This window comes from Juglans regia, chromosome 6 (assembly GCF_001411555.2).
Source record: "Juglans regia cultivar Chandler chromosome 6, Walnut 2.0, whole genome shotgun sequence".
Classification (NCBI taxonomy): Eukaryota; Viridiplantae; Streptophyta; class Magnoliopsida; order Fagales; family Juglandaceae; genus Juglans; species Juglans regia.
The window spans coordinates 8,902,222-8,912,996 of NC_049906.1; the positions used below are offsets into that span (position 1 = coordinate 8,902,222).

The 10,775-nt window shown below is 36.5% G+C and overlaps 1 long non-coding RNA gene and 1 pseudogene across 2 annotated transcripts in view; one reads left to right on the forward strand and one right to left on the reverse strand.

Annotated features, from left to right (window-relative positions):
• Nucleotides 1–5,070, reverse strand: part of LOC108983645 — a 24,548-nt gene extending 19,478 nt beyond the window's left edge. The window contains exons 1-5 of one of the 2 annotated variants that reach the window (XR_004801695.1): nucleotides 4,760–5,070; nucleotides 4,390–4,480; nucleotides 4,041–4,121; nucleotides 3,706–3,943; nucleotides 3,231–3,286 (exon numbers count right to left, since the gene is read on the reverse strand). This is a non-coding gene — a long non-coding RNA (uncharacterized LOC108983645). Of the gene's footprint in view, nucleotides 1–3,230; nucleotides 3,294–3,705; nucleotides 3,944–4,040; nucleotides 4,122–4,389; nucleotides 4,481–4,759 lie in introns of both variants that reach the window. The other variant, XR_001994908.2, reaches the window with a different exon arrangement.
• A 1,220-nt stretch (nucleotides 5,071–6,290) lies between these two features.
• Nucleotides 6,291–9,914, forward strand: LOC108983641 (annotated as a pseudogene).
• Nucleotides 9,915–10,775: the final 861 nt, after the last annotated feature.

Here is a 10,775-nt window from a genome sequence, read left to right on the forward strand (position 1 = left end):
TATATATCTATGTAAATATAAATCATAATATCATATATAACACTTTTTCTCGCTTTTGTCAATCTCGCTTCTGTCATTTGTTTACTTTCTAGCAAGCATAGATATACTCCCCCTCTTTCACCCCCTCATCCTTCTCTTTTTCTCATTCCTTTCAGACTTTCACGTGCAATAGCCACCATCCCTTCTTCTCTCTCTTTTTTCTTCTCCTCCATATTGCCCATCTACTCTCCACTTTTTAACCAACTTCTCAGTTCTTTCCATTATCGTGGGTATTCATGGCCAACCCGCAGTCTACAATGGTAAGACCACAATTTGGTCGTGGCTCTATTTGTTAGAGACCCACTATTAGTGACGAATTTGCAAGTTTAACAATCCACTATTACGATCATGGGCTATAAAGATCAGTGACCTGAGACCATTGCCTGTGGGTCTGTGCACGAGCTTTTTTGTTAGATTTGCGATATTTTCTTATATGTAAGTTTGTTTGTTTTGATCTATAAGTTTGTTGGTTTTTGTTTGGATTTTTATTGGATTATTTTTTGTAAAAACTGTGCTGCTGAACAGGATGGTCGGACGGTGGTGGCTACAATCCGCCTCCCGCTATCACCTACAAAGTCACCCACACAAGCCCCCGTGCCTATTTCTCCCTAATTATTTAGCATATCTCTCACAAGTAAGAGACAACCTAATTTATGAATATATGATGCTTGCAAGGTAAACCATCAATAAATGTAGTAATAGAAAATGCGAAAAACAATACAAATATTTTTACAATACTTATCTTAATGTTACAAAAATATACCTCTACTGGATAACTGCAATAAATGGTATATCAAACCTGTAATTTTAAACTTCGAGATAACTTCATCTCTTAACAACCTCATACATCACAAAATCTCATGCAAATATTAAAAAATAAATTACAAAGGAAAATAATAGTACAACAACAAATATCAATAGATAACAATTAATGAAACCAATGAGGATGATCTCAAACTACACGATGATAATATAAAAAAGATGATGAGATGCATGAGATCATGATGACAGATGAGGATGGAACTAGATGGACGTGACAATCATGAAGATGAGGATGGATGAGATCATAATGGTATGCAGCATGTGATGAGATGATAAAATGGTGAGATGATGATGAGTATGCCGATGTAAAGAGATGAATAGTGATGGTTATGGATGATGATGTAATGATCACATGATGCAAAAGATGATGTAAATGATAAAAGATAAGGAAAAGATGACAGAGATGATGTAAATGATATGAACTAAATCAGTAAGCAGATGGAAACCCAAACAATCTTGTGGCCTACAAATGCGCAGATCATGAAGTAGAAATTGAAAGGAACTTCAAGAAACCAAGGTTGGAAGATGTTGCTGCCACCTACAAATTGGGCTGGTTCTATGCCTACTTAAAAGCTTATATGGTAGCTGAATGGTGTGGTTACAAAGTAACTTGGGTGGAGCATCTAACTATTGTTTGATGGAAGGGAAATTGAGTGGTGAAGGGCTGGATAAACAGCTGGTGCTGCTATTTTTCTACTGTTGTTGCAGTTGTTGCTGCACTACTTGGATGTTATTTGTTGTCATGGCCATGGTTTGGTTTGATTAGTGAGCTGAGATGAAAGTTCAAAGTTGAATAAAATATTATTTTAATATTTTTATTGTTTTAAGATTTGAAAAAGTTGAATTGTTTATTATATTTTGTATGGGAATTTAGGAAAGTTGTAATGATGAGATGAGATGAAACGATTCTTGTATCCAAGCGGGGGGTCTAAGTTTTGGTTTTGTCATCACATAGTAATGCTATAGTGCAAATAGACTAAAGGAAATGAAGGGAAGGTAAGTAAAATAAGTACTTTAAGTACTAGGCGTAAAAGAACCAAAAGAATAGAAGAGTACAAATGGAGATTGGAGAAAGCTGAGATATTGCAGCACTGCTGCTTTTTCAGTTTTGCTGTTGTTTAGGTTTCTATTTTCAGTTCCTACCACTACTATGCGCTTGTATATAGTGTTGTTGAGGTACAGGAATCTAATACACTTATAGTTGATGCTAAAAAGAAAGAAGTATAAGTTGAAGAAAAACTCAAGAGACTGGGGGCTGCAAATTGCTGCTGTAATAGCTGTAGAATTGTTGGGTTGTTTCAGATGTGCTATGATGCAGCTGGTATTTTGACACTTCTAAAGATTGATTCTAATACAAGGGGTCTTGAATGATGTGGCCAATTATGGCTTGAGAGTAGAATTTGGAAAGGTAAGAGGGCTGGAACAGATCATTACATCTGTTGAGATTTTCCTTTTGTCGTGCAGCTGTGACTGTTGCTTTTTGCATCACTCTTTCTCTATGAGGAGTTATTTCAAGGGTCACAAATTCATGGAGAATTAATCAAGGTCAAGATGAAACTGAAGAGAGGAGAGGAATGGGACTGATTTGCAGCAATTAAATCAAACCAGAAACATAGTAAAGATAGATGACAGTTTTTCTTTTCACCTCAAACTTGAACTAGTTTAAGTTGTTTCTCTAACCTTCGAGCTTCCTCCTTTTTCTATAGATTTCACTATTGTTTTTGTGGTTTCTATGAAGGTTTTTCTCTTGACGTGGTCTAAAACAAGGGAATGGTGGAGAGGATAAGAGCTGAACAATAGAAAGAAAAGAGAGGAGCTGTGTGTTGCTGTTCCCCTCAGTTCCAGCTACTTAGAGCTGGTTTTGGTCTGAGATTTTAAGGTCATTGGGTACTCCTAATGTCACATATTGAGGTTGAGTTAAAGAGATGAGATAAAGGCAAACTAAGGGCCTAGAACTTAAGAGGAATCAGAGCTAAAGTTGCTGAATTTGCTGAATCAAAACCCCCCTCCTTCAACTATAATCCCAACTACACAAGCAATGAACTAGCGTTGAAAAAAAAATGGAAATAAGCATGATTAATGAGTAGACATAGCATAAAAACAGCAAGAGATAGTTCTTGATAAACCAGAAAATTCTAAGAGAAAACTTACCAGTTTGAATGAAATCCTTGGTTGTTTACTTAGTTATTAGCTTGAGTAGAAGGTAAAAAAATAATACTGATCTCTACTAGTTTAAGTCATAAAAATGGAGGCCTAAACATAATTGAAAAGGGATTCAAATAGAGGAAGAAGTATAGTTAAAACTATAGCAGAACTTTTTTGTAGAAACTGTATAGCTTGGAACAAAACAAGGCAGAAAATCATCTCACCTCTTCAAGCAGTAGACGAATTATGCATGTTTCTGCCTTCCCTCCACTTGGTTACACTGCCAACTAAACAAGTATTAGGGGAAACATGTAAGGACAGATGAGGTTGGAAGACACCATGACAGAATCTGTTGCAGAAAATTTCAGAACTTGGAAGTGTGTTGCTGCTATCTTTTTAGGTGCTAAACGTGAACTAAGAGAGGGGAAAATGATGGAGTTTTAAACTAAACTGAACTTAGTCTTCTTACAAATGAAATTTAAGCCAAAGTTCCTGCCTTGTGGAGTGAAGATATAAGCTAAAAATTAAGGGGAAACTTCTGCAGCACAAATAGAAAACATCACCAATTTCCAGATGTACTTTGGGCTCTAACAGGTGAGTTTAATTCTATTTACAGATCCTATTTTCCTTCCTTATGATTATCCACTCAAATACACAAGATATAGAAGAAAGATGTTAGAAAAGGAAGGTGAAACTCACAACATAAATTCTGGACAGCAGCAGATATTCAAAGAAAAGCTAAACATGGTTGCTGTTTGTGTGTATTGTGCAGGCTGCTGCTCTTGCTTATTACTTGAATTTCCACTGCCATTCCTTGCTTCAACTGCTATCATCCATTTCAGCTGCTACATGATGGGAAAAAGAAGAGGAAAGCAAGAGAGGAGGAGCCATGAACTTTCGGCTGAAGGAAGTGAAGATGATGGGATCTGACTTGGGGCTCAAGGTGTCGACCGATTGTGGGTGTTAGGGAAATATGTAGTAGTCTTAAAACGAAGATAGAAAAAGAAAGAGATAAGGATGGAGATGATGAGTACCTGGTAGGATCACAAAGAAACATTCAAAATAGTCCATACAGAATACGTTCTCATTGAAGGGTGCGGGTGGGCTGAATATTCCTAGCCAAGAGGATGAGCCAAACCAGAAAAGTATTAGAAGTGGATTTGCATTAAACTACAAAATCAAAATACCCCCGTGGAGAATTATAAACATATATGAATCAATTTTCACTAGAAAGATTGGGGAAAAGAAAAAGTAAAACAATGGCTGCATTCGTTTCAGATACGAATTTATTTGAAGATATAGGGAGAAAAAAACAAAAATTAAAACTAAATATATGTTGCAAATTGTTAATGGTAAAATTTCCCCCCTATCACCTTCACTTACATATGACCCGCAGAGGCCTTGCAGAACCACGATCGTAGTAGGTCCCGTGAGAAATCTTTGAGGTGCTTCTCACTGCAGGATAGCTGAGGACCTGTGAGGCAAAGAAACATTAAAAATCGTGTAGACCCAACGGAATGATGTGAGGAATACTCAAGCTAGTAAGTTTTCAAGCTAATAAGAGGAAGAACAAGACAAGAAAAACCTAAACGGAATAATGTGAGGAATACTCAAGGGAATAATGTGAGGAGTATTCTTTTAACTAAGACGAAGAACCAGACAAGAAAAACCTAGCTAGCAAAAGAACAAGAAGCATATGCTCATCAATCCAAAAGGGAGAACAGAAACGGAGGAGATAAAAAGCCGTACATACCATCAATCATTAATTCGAGCAGATAAATGATTTCGTGCCCGAGCACGTCTGATTCTCACGACCTCGGCTTAGATTAGAAATCACCTCTAGCATTGAAAACAATTAATCGAGAGGCTTTTGCAACAGAGGTACACCGATTGAGCAAAATGGAGGGCAAAGACCAAACCGACACAGGTGAGGATTAACGAGGAATTTCACCGGAAGTCTCTCTCTATTTAAAATTCAAATTGGACAATGGAAAGACACTAACGGCTAAATCTATTGTCTTCCCACCGTCTCGTGGACGTAGAAAAGCTGAGAGCTATGTGGGTTTTTTCTTCCTTTTTTTTTACCGTTGCTGGAATGGTTTGCGTTTTGTTTTTGTTTTGAGAAATATTTTTTGTCCTGAAAATGTGTCCGGAATGATTTTTTTTTTTCTTTTTTTTTTAGTGATTAAGAAAGTATTTTTTAATAATATTATAAATTTTTTATTTTTCTTAAAAATATTTATGATGATTAAAAAATACATGAAAATAAAAAAAAAATAAAAAAGTGAAATAGCCTATTCGGGATGCATTTTCAGTGAACGTAGCAACGCTTTTTTGTTTTTGTTTTTGTTTCTGAGTAATCCCACGGCTGATATGTAGCACACGTGACGTGTCTTTTTTTTTAATGCAAAACACATCACTCAATTCATCTACCTCTCTCTCATCAGCTCTCTCAGCCCGACCCACCTCTACCTGATTCTTCTTCAGCTCAGCTCGGCGTCGCCGTGTGCCGCCCAGCCTCACCGCCACCACCGGCAACCAAGCCAATTGCCACCGATCTCCTACACGCGCAATCCTCTCTCTGCCCTGCGGTAACCCAATCGAAATGGGTTTCACACATTTCTCTCCCTTTGCACCGCAGTACACTGCCACCCAGACCACCGCACCTCCACCACCTCACACCGACGACCACCTCTCGCAGACCCAGCCACCATGAACCTCCATCTCCTTCTCTGTCACACACACACAAGCTACCCACACACAACCTTCACACGAGCTCGGGGTCACCAACAGCCCTATCAAGATTGTGCATCGGTTCTAGCCCCACCAAGCACCACCCCTAACCACCGCGACTCCTCCCCGAGCTCCTCTGAGCCAGCCAAACCCTCGACCTCTCTCTCACTCTCTCTGTCTCCCCCTCCACCTCTCTCCCGCTCTCTACCTCTCATCCATCAGCTCTCTCTCTCATCAGCTCTCTCACTCCTTCATTAGCTCCTAATTCGGACAGTGGGAGGATGGGCGATGGGGGAGGAGATAGAGGAATTTGAAAAATGAAATGTGTGAAAGGAGAGGGAAATAGATTTTGTTGTGAGGATATTTTTGTCATTTTACTATAGTGTGTTTTAGATGATCTCAAATAGAGGGGCTGGTGCAAATAATATTTCTTTGTTTTTAAAATGAGTAATACTAGGGATCAACAACTGTAGCTCATCATTCGTTGCACAAAATACGTGGCGCTTTTTTTTTTTTTTAAGCAAAACGCACATTTTGCAGGTTTCACATTTATGAAGCCATTCAAAATTTGATTCACATCCCGCGCCCTCTCTCCTCCCTCGACAGGACCCGCGTCGACTTCCTCCCAGAGCCACCCCGCGATGACGCCTCTCTGTTCAGCACCACCTCGCGACGCTCCTCCGTCTGCCACTCCCCACGAGCTGATAAAGGGTATAGCTTTTTCACCTCATTTCCACAGTCACGGTAGTAGAATACACCCTAGAAAACCCTCTCGTCTTCTTTCATTTTCAATGTCTTCTTGGGCTTGCAAAAAATCCACCTTCATCAACCCGCCTTTTCAAAAATCCACCTACCAAATTTGCTTAACTTCTTCTTTTTCTTCTTCTGCTTCAACTCCAAAATGGGCATGCAAAGCCAGCACTTTCTTGAACCCATACAGGAACACGAACTTTGAGTTTTGATCAAGTTTGGATTTTTGCATTTTTGGATCTTTGTTTGCCTAGTTTTCCTTGTTATTTTTGTAAATGTGCTATGTAGGGTCTACAATTTTTATTAGGGCAGGTTTTGTTTTTGGGATTATATATTGTTGGACATTGTAAATGATTGTGGGTCGTCTAATGGTAGTTTCTGTTTCTTTTTTGTTTTTTGTTTTCCTTTCTACAAGATGATTGATTCTTTAGCAAGCCATGCTTTGTTCCTTTTGTGGCAATGTCTTGATTGGTAATTATGAGAATTGTTAATGGTTGTCTACACAGAGCAATCAGAAAGCATATTGGACCTCATTTTTTGGATATGGTTGGTTTCCAATGCACGATTAGTTTTCCATGACTTGGACTTTAGATCAACTGTGATGGACTTTTCTCTTTCATATTTTGGTTTTAATGTTTATACAATGGAATATTAGGTGCTTTTAGTTTCACGTGACTAAAATTGTGTGACAAGAACTCAGGTTCGAGCAAAATATCTAGTTTATTGAAGGTTTTAAGCTATAATATAATGTTTGGTTTCGAGAAGACCTGGAAATGCATAATAGGATGAAAGCCCTTGGTGACCATATCAAACTGCATTCCCCAGAGTCAAGCTTTTATGCAGAATACATAAACATCATAGGTCAAGCCTTACTCCAGCCATTGTACTGCTGAATTTGGTAAATTTGTGCTTATCATTGTTGTCTTTTAACCAAATATTTTGTACATATGAATGTTATATAATTTTTCCAACTGCTCACTTGTTTTTTCCTGTAAAATCTCAAAGAATAGCAATCCAGCTTAGGCCACCAGAGCATGAATAAAACAACCAAAAAATATTAATTGACGACAATTGATAGCATTAGTAAAAATGTGCTGCTTGTTCTATTTAGGAATGCGATATGCATGTATTTAGTGTATTGACAATTGTGGGGTCTAGCATTATCATTCAGCTATAATTATCTAAGACACACCAGTCTGTAGAAGCTCGTTTTACACAGTATTCTCTTGTCTTGGTGATATTTATCACCTGTGAACCTTTTTTTCTTTTGCTTTTGTTGTTATATCATCTAGATTTGGCCTGTGGTAGTTAATAGGACTTGGTTCATGAGAATTATACGAAACCTTGGCTTGATTATATTCAGTGATGATGCATACTTTGGTGTTACTTGGATGATGTAGGTACATACATGCCACACACATGTATGGAAGCATGCATGTAGGTTTGTATGTTGTTGTCATTCATGTATGCATGCTTCATGTATTGCTAGAAAAGCAATCTCAACATTACCATTGCTCTCAGTTGCTCTGTACAACTGTGTTATCTGCAGTTACATATAGTAATTTCCTCACTATTGTCTATCTATCATGAGCTTATTTGATAAATTATATATGATCTTCTTCATTCCTTGGTCCAGGGTTGCACCCATTGCACCCTTCTCCAACAGATTGGCTCAGACATTTCCTACTAGCGTGCAAAGCCTTAGATATTACCGAGTTATTTAGAAAATATCAGCTGCCTGGGTGCTTTGAGTCTTTACAATGTCTCAGAGTTCCCATTTCTATTATTAAAGGCTCTAATTCCTGAAAATAAACAAGTCTTAAAAAGATAACTCATGACGGTCTCTTGATTGCATCCAATTATCATATCACCAAATTATGTAGCAACTTTTTTAATTTACCATTTGACTAATAGAATTGCTTGCCAGCAATTACTGGTAATCCTTAAAAGACATTTTTTTAAGGCTTATTTCATCAATTACGAGCTTCTTCAAGTGAAAAACGAAAGCTAAAAGCATTGAAAAGTCAATTTGAAAACATATTATAGCCATCCACATCAGCAAATAATTTTTTTTACCTATCATCCTCTTCTTCTTTTTTTTTTTTTTTTTTTTTTATAGATGGGAAGACTTCAGGATGCAAATGCAAGACATGCTTTGCCAGAGTGATCATAAGGGAGTAGAAATGAAGAAGTCGAGTGGAATTGAGATGCAAGAACTTCATAGTGGCTTTGTTCCATTCCTCATTTCATAGGAAACTTCAAAGCGGCTCTATTTTGTTATATTCTATCCATATCCCAATTCCATTCATTTAATATCCCTTTGTTGTCATTGAGATAAGAGATGTCATTTCTAGTCTATCTGTTTCTATTTCTATATATATGGAAAGTTGAAAAATCATCATATAAGAATTCAGAAATTGCAATAGAAAAGAAAAAGGGGAGTTTGTGATGATTTTTCAATATTTTATACTCGGTAATCTAGTATCCTTATGCATGAAGATAATCAATTCCGTCGTTGTGGTCAGACTCTATTATGGATTTCTGACTACATTTTCCATCGGGCCCTCTTATCTCTTCCTTCTCCAAGCTCGGATTATAAAAGAAGGAATCGAGAAGAAAGTATCAGCAACAACTTGTTTTATTACGGGACAGCTCATGATGTTCACATCAATCTATTATGCGCCTCTGCATCTAGCATTGGGTAGACCTCATACAATAACTGTACTAGCTTTACGGTATCTTTTGTTTCATTTTTTCTGGAACAATCACAAACACTTTTTTTATTATGGATCTACTACCAGAAGCTCAATGCGTAATCTTAGCATTCAATGCGTATTCCTGAATAATCTAATTTTTCAATTATTCAACCATTTCATTTTACCAAGTTAATGTTAGTCAGATTAGTCAACATTTTATAAGTTTCGATGCAACAATAAGATATTATTTATAACAAGTAGTTTTGTTGGTTGGTTAATTGGTCACATTTTATTCATGAAATGGGTTGGATTGGTATTAATATGGATACAACAAAATGATTCTATTAGATTTAATGTACTTATTAGATCTAATATGGCTCGAATCTTTAGTATTATCTTATTTATTACATGTGTCTACTATTTAGGCAGAGTATCGTCACCCATTATTACTAAGAAACTGAAAGAAATCTCAGAAACGGAAGAAAGGGGAGAAAGCGAGGAAGAAATATATGTAGAAATATAAACAACTTCCGAAACAAAGGGGACTAAACAGGAATAAGAGTAATCCACTGAAGAAGAACCTTATCCTTCTCTTTTCCTTCTCCTTCTCTCTTTTTGGAAGAAAATGAGGATCCGAACAAAATGGATGAAACAGAAAAGATCCGAATGAATGGAAAGGGAAAAACAAAGGATGAATTCCATTTTCAAGAGACATGCTATGAAAATTAGACCAATTAAATTAGACCAATTTATGAAACTTCTTATCTAGATGGGAATCAAGAAAATTTGAAGTTAGAAATATTTCAAGATAAAAAGGATGAAGAGATATTTTGGTTTGAAAAACCTCTTGTTAATATTCTTTTCGACTATAAACAATGGAAGCGACCATTTCGATATATAAAAAATGATTGATTTGAAAATGCTGTAAAAAATGAAATGTCACAATATTTTTTTCATACGTGTCAAAGTGATGGAAAAGAAAGGATATCCTTTACATATTCGCCAAGTTTATCAACTTTTTTTGAAATGATACAAAGAAAGATGTCTTTTTTTACAATAGAAAAAAATTCCTATAATGAACTGTATAATCACTGGAATTATACCAATGAACAAAAAAGGAAGAACATAAGTAATCAATTTTTAAATAGAGTGTTTCTTTGCCAGAGTGATCAAATCTGGAGTCTCCAACCATTACATTTACTTACTAGTCTTTTGCTAGTATTACTTTGACTTGGAGATCCTTCCAGTTACCAGCCATCTTGAGTGTAAGGCAACACTGTAGGAATTGTAATGTAATTGTTAAGGCAGCACTCCAAAATGTGGTTGTGGAGTAGTTTGTAGAAAGTGTAATTTGTAATTTGAAGCTTGAAGAATGTTGAAATTTGTAGTTTTTATCAAATTGTAGTTGTAAATTTGTACTTTGTAGTTTGAAGAATGTTGTATCTTAAGAGTCAAGATCTCCCAATTATACTCTGAACATTTCATCTTGAAAGTATGAATACAGCTGGGCTGAATTGTGACAATTGTAGCATGAGAATATTGCCCATTGATAGCCATGATTTTGTTTTACTTTTATAAGTTCTTTTCTTC